Source organism: Ranitomeya imitator, chromosome 5 (assembly GCF_032444005.1).
Source record: "Ranitomeya imitator isolate aRanImi1 chromosome 5, aRanImi1.pri, whole genome shotgun sequence".
Lineage (NCBI taxonomy): Eukaryota > Metazoa > Chordata > Amphibia > Anura > Dendrobatidae > Ranitomeya > Ranitomeya imitator.
In genome coordinates this window covers 454,682,972-454,695,198 of record NC_091286.1, presented here as the reverse complement: position 1 = coordinate 454,695,198, position 12,227 = coordinate 454,682,972, and the positions used below count along the sequence as shown (strand labels likewise).

The window sequence follows — 12,227 nt, the reverse complement described above, 5'->3', positions numbered from 1 at the left end:
GAAACAACGCGAAGCATATTGGATCCCTATCTTATGGACCCTATTTCCTAGGGGTCTTAATAGTGACTATGATCTGCTATCATTTATTTAAGGCTGTGTTCCTAAAATCAACGCTAGATTTTATCTTATAATGTACTGGATGAGATTGGAACAGTAATCATACAATGTGAATTTATACCTATTTTGTTTCTGATTTTTTGCACCATGTATTATTCATATATACTAACTATGTTTCTCCCTCCACAGAATCGCCTCTATTGACTGCTCCCACCTCCTTTCACCATCTGGAGTCACAATTCCGCTGGCTGTCCCCCTGCTATCTTGAGGGACATCATAGCATAAGGCACTATACACTTTTTCCTTACCAGCCACCGTACTATGGTGGAACACAAATATGGCTGCTGGAACGCACACTTTGCGCATGCCCAGCACCTTCTATGACGCTCCTGCACTCACACGCTGGCCGGATCTAAGCCACGCCCACTTCCTCTTATGTTTCGACGCTGAACACTCCCACAGCAGACAAGCGGTGGACACCGCGTCGTTGGGTTACACGCCGGACACATTAAGGAATACAGGTCTGTTACTCATTCCATTTGCACACCTCTGAATCACTAATGATACCGGGTTAAACATTCCGCATTATTTCAGGCTGCAGTCTTCACACTGGACAACATAGCCGGATCCACAGGAGCCTTCTCCTATATAAATCTGGTAGGCACTCCGCCAGTTCACTTCTATCTAATAGTGCAGCACGTCACTTATATATTATTTCTATAACCACACTTTATCTATAGATTATAGGCGTACCACAGTTCCACAGCACGGTTCATATGAATTTCTGCTTCTCTTTGACAAGCACAGTATGTCTTGATATATATCTTTATCTCCATACAACTGTATGTGTAATGCAAAATTGCTCTTGCTGCTTTAAATGCTCTTGATAGCAAAAGCTTTGCTATGATATTTTGTGGATGAACAATGTATTGGTGTATGCTTTTTCCGTAGGTGCATCTATTTTGCATTCTTTTTGACCATTGTTACTGCTTATGTACATACTTTATTTATTTTTTTGAGTGATGTTAACTCACCTTTTGTTTTTATTATCATTCTGTACTTTGTTACTGAGGAAGGCCACAAAGGCCGAAATGTCTAATCTCTCCTTTACTACAATAAAAGGAGATTCAACTTAAAGGGAACCTGGCACCTGAATTTGGCGGGACCGGTTTTCGGTCATATGGGCGGAGTTTTTGGGTGTTTGATTCACCCTTTCCTTACCCGCTGGCTGCATGCTGGCCGCAATATTGGATTGAAGTTTATTCTCTGTCCTCCGTAGTACACGCCTGCACAAGGCAACCTTGCCCTGCGCACGTGCAGTATGCTTTGCCCAACTGCAGGCATTAGTGCGCATGCGCCGACGCACTATGTCCCGGAACACAGCGAAATACTTCCAGGACATAGTGAGCCGGCGCATGCGCACTAATGCTTTTCGACTTTGCCCGCAGTTGGGCAAAGCATACTGCTCGTGCGCAAGGTTGAGTGCCAGGTTTCATTTATTTCACTTTTAAGGCATATGGGCATGATGTAGGATCAATGCCATGTGTATTACGCTTTTATTTGCCAGAATGGACAACCACTCTGAATAAGTGTCCTCCGCCCTAGGCACTGAATGATTGCTCGATCCATGCCTGTTATGAAAATCCTTTCATTTGAATGACCACTATGTAATGCTACAGTACATATAGCTATAGTGGCTATAGCTAATCACTGAGGCTATAAATGGTGTTACGGGACAACTCTTTTACTGACTTAGTCAATTCTGCAGTATTATTACATAGCAAACATAGTCATAACATTGAAAAGGCATCAATGTCAAACTAGTTTGGTAAAAAGAGGTATCTAGCACTCATCACTCTTTTCAATAGTATTTTGGAAGAAGGGTCCAAGAGGACTGAGCTCCAGTACCAATGAGAAAATGGTAAAACATAACTTTTACTAAGCATTAAGCAATTAAAATCATGGTGGAAAAAAAGCAAAGCTATGGGTTGCTAACTCGAAATGCATAAGCTTATAGATGTGTAACATTTTTATCCTCTTTGCTTTTTTCACCATGCTTTTAATTGCAAAGTAAAAGCTATGTTCTAACATTTTCTCATTGGTGCAGGAGCTCAATCCTCATGGGCCTTTCTTCCATTTTTGACCTGGTATCTTCATACACTTCGTGTCCCACACCCTGACCAAACAAGGTCTACCAGGGTTTCTAACTGAATACAATTAGTTTCACACTGAATTATCCTACCTGGAAGAAGAGCTGATTGCTATTTTTTCTCCTTAATAAAAAGTTGCTATTTATTATGATTAATTCAAAATCAATGGTACAAAAATGTAAAAAAAAAACTCTATCTGTAAGAAAAACTAGCTTTGATATGTTTCTATTAAAGTTGTTTAGATAAAACAAGTTATCACCTATCCTTGGGATAGGTGATAACTTGTTCATCCGTGGTTGTCCCACCAATGGGACTTGCACCAATCAACAGATCAGGGAATTTTTACCCCCGACAAGGAACTTTTATCCTGACCGCTGCTTTATTCATTCCCTATGGAGCTGCCAGAAAAAGGAAATTACATTGCCCGGCAACACAATAGAGAATGAATGGAGCAGCAATTAAGCATGTGCACTACCAGTCTATTCTAAAGGGAATAATGGCTCACTATTCTCCCAATTGGTGTGAGTTTCATCAGCTGGATGCTAACCAATTAACAAGTCATCACCTATTCTATAGATTAATAATAAGATCTTTTCACTGGACAGTCACTTTAACTTTTTATCTGGATGCCACAGCCATCAGAATGGAGATTCACTAGAGTTTGATCCACACTGATCTAATATTCATGGATTATAAAAAAAAAAAACAGGCCTTCAATTTTGAGATCACCTAGGACCATTTTGAATTTATCAACCAAAGCGAGGCAGCTGATGGCAAAACCAAGAAAACCAAAGTATGCAACAACAAAGGTATGGATGCAGATGCTGAGAAACTAGTTTTGCCTTTATAAAGTCTAATTGATCTAATCATGGAAGATTGAGTACAGTTTTGGGAATCTGTGAACACAAAAGACGTAACTGAACTGAAGTAGACACAAAAGAGGTAACAGAATTGGTGGATTGCATCCCAAAGAAATGATATAACATTTGATATTATTCAGATAAGAAACCTATACTGTCTTCTTGTTATTACTTCCAATTAGTTTGCTGGCTAAGACCACATTGGAATTTGAACATTTTTCATGTGCTTTTGGTACTATGTAGTAGTCTTTTTCTCTGTGGTGGTAAGACTGTGTTGAAGAATGTGGTCCAGAGCAAAGAGGACTTAGCCTTGTAGAAGGTCTGCTGTTGTGTTTCTGCTTGATCCATTCCCCCCATGTGAAGTGTGGCAATCTTGTCCCTTAAAGTTCTTTGCATAATAATACAGTAAAGTGCACTTCAAAGAAAGTTCTATTAAAATGAGTGTTTAAAACAGCGTAATAGTTTTTCTAATTAGCTTACTAGTTGTAGATCATATAAAAAAATAGTGTCCAAAAAACCTATAGATATCCAAACAAAGATTGCATACGCATTTCAGACCATACGGTCTTTAACCCCTTTATGATCTTTGACTTATATTTACCTCAAAGGTTGTGTTCCTGCCTTTGCTGTGTGCTTGCACATAATGTGTACTCGCCAAGCCCACATCTTTCCGCGCACATGATGACTGATTTAATCATGCGCCTTTAAAAGCCACGGGTAGCGTGGTGTTCCACCAGCTGCTGTAAACTAGTTAAATCTGGATTTGATGCATACAAGCGAAGCGCGTCATTCATCCCACCCATCGTCATCTCTGTCACATGATTGCGGGGCACCGAGGGGTTGACAAGACTGCATTATGGTCCTTCTGTGAATGCTGACCCATGAAGCACTGTTATGAATCGGACGATCGCAGCTCCAAGTCTCTTATTATATTCAGTGAAAAATAAAATAAAAGTTTTTAAAGATATAAAAAATCACAAACTTTCAAATCACCCCACTTTTGACCAATCAAAAATAAAACAAAAACATACACATATTTGTATTGTTGCATTCAGAAATGTCCGATCTTTCAAAATATAAAGAAAATTAATCAAATCGATGTGACCTAAAGGTGTAATGAAAAAAGATCGAAACGCCAGAATTACGTTTTTTTGGCAGCCGCAGAGGAATAAAATGCAATAATAGGTGATCAAAACATCATATCTACCCCAAAATGTTATCAATAAAAATATCAGCTCAGGTCACAAAATTTGAATTTTTTTTTGACCACTTAAATAAATAAAAAACCCTATACGTTTGGTATCTGCATACTTGTACTGACCTGAAGAATTATATTTCCAGGTCAGTTATACCATTTAGTGAACATGGTAAATAAAGAACTCCAAAAACAATTGTGAAATTGCAATTTTTTTGCAATTTCAACACAGTTGGAATTTTTTTTTCTCACCTTCCAAAGTGTATCATATGATAATATGAATGGTATTATTCAAAATTACAACTTATTTTGCAAAAAAACAAGTCCTCAGACGGCTATGAGGACAGAAAGATAAAAAAGTGATGGTTCTTGGAGTAAGGGGAGGAAAAAACGAAAGCACAAAAGCGTAATTTTGCAAGATCATGAAGGGGTTGAGTTTGGCATCACTATGGTCACTCATGGTCTTACACAAATAAATAATTTTTGGATAGACATCTTTTCAGTGTTTTTAAATGTTAATATTTCTATGGTCAATGCCAGTGCTGGAATTTTTCTAGTCAATGAGCTTCATTTTTGTTAATCCTAGTCGAAAGAAGAAAACAAGTCTAATTGGTAATACAACTGATATGATCTGATAAATATAGGAAATGACTCGTGTAGTAAAATACGAGGTAGATCAGTTTGTAGAATAAAATGCAGAATATAAAGGGAGGAATCCCAGCACTCTGCATTAGTAATAATCTTTAAAGTGCAGTATCGCTGACTACACCTATAACACCTTTTGTGTCTGTCTTTATTACCTAATAGTGACAAGAGGTAAACGTGGACATCTTCTTTATCACACAAGTCAGTGGATTGCATAGGAAAGCTCTTAGCACATTTAAGAACTTGCCTTTGCTTAGATCTGTTCTTGTTATTTAAAGGAAACAAAAAAAAGAAAGGAAGAAACACATTTTTGGTATTTTGTTAAATAACTCTGCTTGTATGTGCCTATTTATTTTATCCCATCTTAAACCTCCCTGACATGTGATGATTGCTATAATGTAGGTGTCCTGCAGGTGTGTGGGCTGTCATTTTCTTGGTGGTGTTTGCTTAAGATAGTTTACTGTCTGGAAGTTTTGATATCTTAGAGCTGCTCCAAGTTGTGGCATGAAGGAGCTTGTGTCCTCAGCACATGAGTAAGTTTGCTAGTCCTTTCTAATCTATGCAGGGGAAGCTGTAAATGTTTTAGCACTTAGCCGCGTCCATAGGAAAGGAAAAAGGCAATGTTCCGAAATTTTGCATAAGCTGGGTAATTGGTTCTTGAAAACAAAAGGAGTAGATAGAAGAGATCCTTCTAAAGAGATCTCAACTGTTCGACATCATAAGATGTGAAAAATGTTTAGTGGTTGCATTTTGAATACATCATAACGTGATTCAATTTTATATACCGGTGCTTCTCACAAAATTAGAATATCATCAAAAATTTATTTATTTCAGTTCTTCAATACAAAAAGTGAAACTCATATATTATATAGAGTCATTACAAACAGAGTGATCTATTTCAAGTGTTTATTTCAGTCAATGTCGATGATTATGGCTTACAGCCAATGAGAACCCAAAGGTCATTATCTCAGTAAATGATAATACTTTATAACACCAGCTTGACAAATGATTTTAAAATTCAAAATGTTGGCCTACTGAAATGTATGTTCAGTACATGCACTCAATACTTTGGCTAAGCTCCTTTTGCATCAATTACTGCATCAGTGTGGCATGACGGCGATCAGACTGTGTCATTGCTGAGGTGTTATGGAAGCTCAAGTTGCTTTGATAGCAACCTTCACCTCATCTGCATTGTTGGGTCTGGTGTCTCTCATCTTCCTCTTGACAATACCCCATAGATTCTTTATGAGGTTAAGGTCAGGAGAATTTGCTGGCCAATCAAGCACAGTGATACTGTTGTTTTTAAACCAGGTATTGGTACTTTTGGCAGTGTGGACAGGTGCCAAGTCCTGTTAGAGAATTCAATTTCCATCTCTAAAAGGTTTGTTGGCAGAGGGAAGCATGAAGTGCTCTAAAATTTCCTAGTAGACGATTGCGCTGACTTTGGTCTTGATAAAACACAGTGAACCTACACCAGCAGATGACATCGCTCTATAAAAACCATCACTGATTGTGGAAACTTCAAACTAGACCTCAAGCAGCTTGGATTGTGTGCCTCTCCACTATTTCTCCAGACTCTGGGACCTTGATTTCCAAATGCAATGCAAAATTTACTTTCATCTGAAAACAACACCTTGGACCACTGAGCAACAGTCCAGTTCTTGTTCTCCTTGGTCCAGGTAAGACGCGTTGTCTATTGTTCATGAGTGGCTTGACACAAGGAATGTGACACCCATGTCCTGGATATGTCTGTGTGTGGTGGCTCTTAAAGCAATGATTCCAGCAGCAGTCTGTTAAGGACCGGCGGAACGCACCAAGTATAGATGATATGAAACTAGGTGCGTTCGCAGTCCGAGGTCCACCGTGCAGGTAAAAGACCCTGCTGCTAGTAAGACGGACTATATGGCGGTATTAAGTATACAGACATGGGTTAACTTCACCCTGCGTTAAGGAAGCGATCCTGTTGCATCACAGGACCGCAGTACCGCACATAGAGCGCGAGCAAGAAGTCAGCGAACTCAACCCCTACACAGGATTGAAGTCCGATTAGACACTTGCTGGCACAACACCGCAACTGGGTGTGTAAGGAAACTTATAAAATAGAATCTATAGGCACGAGAGTGCGTGCGGTGCCGCACTGACGGACGCCACTAACCACCCAGGCTTGGGTAAGGAAAGCGCAGAGGAAGCGCACGGCGCCGTACTGGCGGGCACAGCAACAGGACGCTGTGATGTGTGTTACGTGCAGATGGCTAGTCGGGCGCTAGATAGCTACCATCATCCGCGAGCAGTCAACAACTCTAGGGAGGGATACTTAGGAGCTTTCATCCATCGACATACATCCATCTACACACACACATAATATCAAAACAATACTAGCGCATGGCCGTGCGGTCATGCGCAGTTTATATAGCTGCAGCACTGGAAACAGCTACAGAAGTTTTGCCCTTTCAGGACCTGCCAAAAGGACCAATGGGATGTTCCGCAGTACCTGAGCATGTGACCCTCGATCTCCAACGGGAGATCTTGCCCTGGGCATGCTCAGTGTGTGCAAATAAGGACTTAGTCCCAGAGAAACCCGCTCGCCGCAGATCAGTGCAGGGTACAACAGGAGAGCCAGAAAAGGCAGCAGTAACCCTTTGCACAGAATCAGTCCCAGCAAGACGCTGGGAGCGACGCCTCCGCTGAGCAAAGCCCACTGCGGCCGAAGCAGAATGGGAGACCGCAGCAGACACGGATCGAGATTCCCCCTGTGCAGCAGAGGAAACTCAACTCCTAACATTACCCCCCCCTCCTTGGGCCTCGCTACGTTCGAAGGCAGCAATAAGCTGCGGAGCCCGAATGTGCTCAGCAGGCTCCCAGGACCTATCCTCAGGACCGTAACCCTTCCAGTCCACCCAAAAAAAATTTTTGCCACGTACCACCTTGCACCCCAAGATAGCGTTCACCTCGAAATCGTCCGTAGACGAACCCGATGTCTCGGCAGATGACTCAGAAAACTGGGACATGTATACGGGCTTAAGGAGGGACACATGAAAGGTGTCGGTGATACCAAGGCGTGGAGGAAGGGCCAGACGGTAGACCACAGGATTAACCTGCTCGAGGACCTTGAATGGGCCCAAGTAGCGAGGAGCAAATTTAGTGGACTCAACTCGCAGCCTGATGTTACGGGCGGAGAGCCACACCAAGTCGCCAGGAGCAAAGGTCGGAGCGGGGCGCCGATGAGCATCGGCGGAGGACCTCATTCTCTCCTTAGAGGCCTGAATGGCATCCTGAGTGCGGTCCCAAATATCCCGTGCCTCCACAGCCCAGTCTGCCACCCTGGAGTCTGCGGAAGACACGGGCATAGGCACAGGTACCCGTGGATGCTGACCATAGTTGAGAAGGAATGGGGTTTGTCCAGTGGAGTCGGCTACAGCGTTGTTCAGCGCAAACTCTGCCCATGATAGCAAGGATGCCCAGTCATCCTGCCTGGCTGAAACAAAATGTCACAGGTATGTGACCAAGGTCTGGTTGGCCCTCTCTACCAACCCATTCGTCTCGGGATGATAAGCGGAAGAGAGATTCAACTCGATACTGAGAAGACGACAAAGCTCTCTCCAGAACCGAGACGCAAACTGGGAACCCCGGTCACTGACAATTTTGTCAGGCATACCATGTAGGCGGAAGATGTGTTTAATGAACACCGCTGCCAAGGCCCTTGCAGAAGGTAACCGTGGTAGCGGCACTAAATGCACCATTTTTGAGAAATGATCGGTGATGACCCAAATGATGGTACAGCCGCGAGACTTGGGTAAACCCACGACAAAGTCCATCCCGACCATCTCCCAGGGTCTATCTGCCACCGGCAAGGGATAGAGCAACCCAGCTGGCCTTTGACGCGGATTTTTTTTTTTGGCGCAGGAGACACATGCCAGAATATAATCCCTGACATCCCGGACCATATGCGGCCACCAGTACGTCCTCGCCAGTAGCTCAGATGTCCTTTTTGTCCCAAAGTGTCCACCCACCCTGGACGAATGAGCCCAAGAGAGAACCTCCGGTCGCAAATTAATGGGCACAAAAGTCTTGCCCAGAGGCACAGACTCTAGCGAAACTGGCGCGACGGTTCTCAGGCTCTCAGAATCGACAATAAGCCGAGGCTCCTCTTTCTCCTCCTCAGTTGACATAAGGGAGCGAGAAAGAGCATCGGCACGAATATTCTTCTCCCCGGTGAGATAATGCAGAGTAAAATGGAACCGGGAGAAAAATAAGGACCATCTGGCCTGACGAGAATTCAGCCGCTGGGCTGTGTGTAAATACACCAAATTTTTGTGGTCCGTGAAAACCTGGAAGGGAAACCGTGCACCTTCCAGAAGATGTCTCCACTCTGAAAAGGCCAACTTCATTGCTAGCAACTCCCTATCCCCGATGGAGTAATTTCTCTCCGCTGATGTGAAGGTCTTAGAGAAGAAGAAGCATGGATGCTTCCGACCTTGAGCGTCCTTTTGATAGAGGACTGCTCCAGCACCAATAGATGAGGCATCCACCTCCATTTGGAATGGCTTATCCACATCGGGGCGATGTAAGATGGGAGCGCTAGCAAAATGAGACTTAACAGAAGTGAAGGCCTTGGAGACCTCTTCCGACCACAATTTGGGATTCGCTCCCTTCTTGGTGAGGGCCACCAAGGGAGCTACCAGAGTTGAGAAGTGGGGAATGAACTGGCGGTAATAATTAATGAACCCCATAAAGCGCTGCACCGCCTTAAGAGAATGGGGCTCTTGCCAGTCCATCACAGCCTGTAGTTTGGCAGGATCCATAGCCAATCCCTGGGCGGAGATGATATAGCCCAGGAAAGGTAAAGACTCCTGCTCAAACATACACTTCTCCAACTTTGCATAGAGAGAGTTTGCCCGTAAGAGGTCGAAGACTCTGCCAACATCTCTCCGGTGGGAGTCAATATATGGAGAAAAGATGAGAATATCATCCAGATAGACTACAACCGAGGTGGAAAGCATATCCCGGAAGATGTCGTTGACAAAGTCTTGGAAAACGGCTGGGGCATTACAGAGCCCGAAGGGCATCACCAGATACTCATAATGCCCATCTCTGGTGTTAAACGCCATTTTCCATTCGTCCCCCTCACGGATGCGAATCAGGTTGTAAGCACCCCGCAGATCTAATTTAGTAAACACTCTAGCTCCCCGAAGCCTATCAAAGAGCTCGGATATCAAGGGCAAAGGATACTTGTTCTTAACGGTGATAGCGTTAAGACCCCTGTAGTCTATGCATGGACGTATTTCCCCATTCTTCTTCTGCACGAAGAAGAACCCTGCCCCAGCAGATGACACTGAATTCCTGATGAACCCTCTTGCCAGATTCTCTTGAATGTACTGAGACATGGCCTCCGTCTCCGGGAGAGATAATGGATAAACTCGACCCCGGGGAGGCTCTGCACCAGGCAAGAGATCGATAGGACAGTCATAAGGGCGATGGGGCGGAAGGGTCTCCGCCGCCTTTTTGGAGAACACGTCTGCATAAGACCAGTATTGCTTGGGGAGAGAGGAAAGATCTGCGGGTACCTCAGTAGTAGCAACCTGAACACACTCTCGGTAACACCTACCCCCACATGATTCACCCCATCCCAGAATTCTGCCTGAGGACCACTCGATGTGAGGAGAGTGGAACCGTAACCAAGGTATCCCCAACAGGACCTCATCAATCTCCTCGGGAATGATGAGCAGAGATATAATCTCCTGATGGGATGGTGACATGGACAGAGTAAAAGGGATGGTCTGATGTGTTATCTGTGCGGGGAGTGTCGACCCATTCACCACTCGTACCGTTACTGGTTGAGATAGCATAACCAGGGGTATTGCGTGATGCTGGGCGAAGGCAGAAGACATGAAATTGCCTTCCGCCCCAGAATCCACGCAGAGCTCTACCGAGTGGGAGGATGAGCCAAAAGTTATTGTCCCCTTAAAGGACAATTTGGAGGCAAACGTCGCCGTGTCTAGTGCACCTCCATCTAATACCACTAGACGCTGACGTTTCCTCGACCGCTGGTGACATCTGGTGGCAAGATGTCCTGACTGTTGGCAAACATGGCAAACCTGGAGTGCACGAGCGGTCCGGGACTTAGATCCCGCTCGAGACACTACCTTAGGTTCATGGGACTCAGGAGCCTGGACTGGAGATTCCAAAGGTTTGGCGAAGGTGGGAGCCAGCCGAAACCTCTGCCTACACTGGGCTCGCTCTAACCTCCGCTCGTGAAAACGGAGGTCAATACGAGTAGACACTGTTATTAATTCTTCCAGTGTGGCGGGAATCTCCCGAGTGGCCAGGGCGTCCTTAACGTGGTCTGCCAGCCCCCTCCAAAATATAGGAATAAGAGGTTTATCCGACCACTCCAGCTTAGATGCTAGAGTGCGGAAGCGGATTGCAAAATGGCTGACCAAGGACGAGCCCTGAGTCAATGCCAACAGTTGGAGCGCCGTATCATGGGTGACACGAGGTCCTAAAAAGACCTGTTTCAGAGTGCTCAGGAATAACGGAGCACTCTGCACCACATGATCGCCACGCTCCCACAGCGGCGTAGTCCACTGCAACGCCCTGTCCGACAGTAAAGATACGATAAAGCCCACCTTAGCCCGCTCTGTAGGGAAACAAGAGGCCAGAAGCTCGAGATGTATTGAGCACTGACTCACGAAACCCCTACAGGACTTACTGTCACCAGAAAATTTCTCTGGTAGCGGGAGGCGAGATAGCGTCGGTACAGGAGCAGCAGTGGACAAGGTACCTGCAGCCACACTTGCAGCCTGAACAGCGACAGCAGTAACATCCACAGCTGAGGTTGAACGCTCAAGAGCCGCCAACCTTCCCTCCAGCTGCTGGATGTACCGCTGTAAACGCTGATCGTCCGTCATTACTAGCCAGACCTTGGCGCTAGTATTATGTTAAGGACCGGCGGAACGCACCAAGTATAGATGATATGAAACTAGGTGCGTTCGCAGTCCGAGGTCCACCGTGCAGGTAAAAGACCCTGCTGCTAGTAAGACGGACTATATGGCGGTATTAAGTATACAGACATGGGTTAACTTCACCCTGCATTAAGGAAGCGATCCTGTTGCGTCACAGGACCGCAGTACCGCACATAGAGCGCGAGCAAGAAGTCAGCGAACTCACTTGCTGGCACAACACCGCAACTGGGTGTGTAAGGAAACTTATAAAATAGAATCTATAGGCACGAGAGTGCGTGCGGTGCCGCACTGACGGACGCCACTAACCACCCAGGCTTGGGTAAGGAAAGCGCAGAGGAAGCACATGGCGCCGTACTGG

General features: G+C 44.8%; 1 long non-coding RNA gene across 1 annotated transcript in view; it reads left to right on the top strand.

Moving 5' to 3' along the window:
- Window positions 1-503: 503 nt before the first annotated feature.
- The window catches only part of LOC138680809 (uncharacterized), a 267,142-nt gene continuing 255,418 nt past the window's right edge, over window positions 504-12,227 (top strand). The window contains exons 1-3 of the long non-coding RNA XR_011321780.1: window positions 504-578; window positions 652-714; window positions 798-863. This is a non-coding gene — a long non-coding RNA (uncharacterized lncRNA). The remainder of the gene's footprint in view (window positions 579-651; window positions 715-797; window positions 864-12,227) is intronic.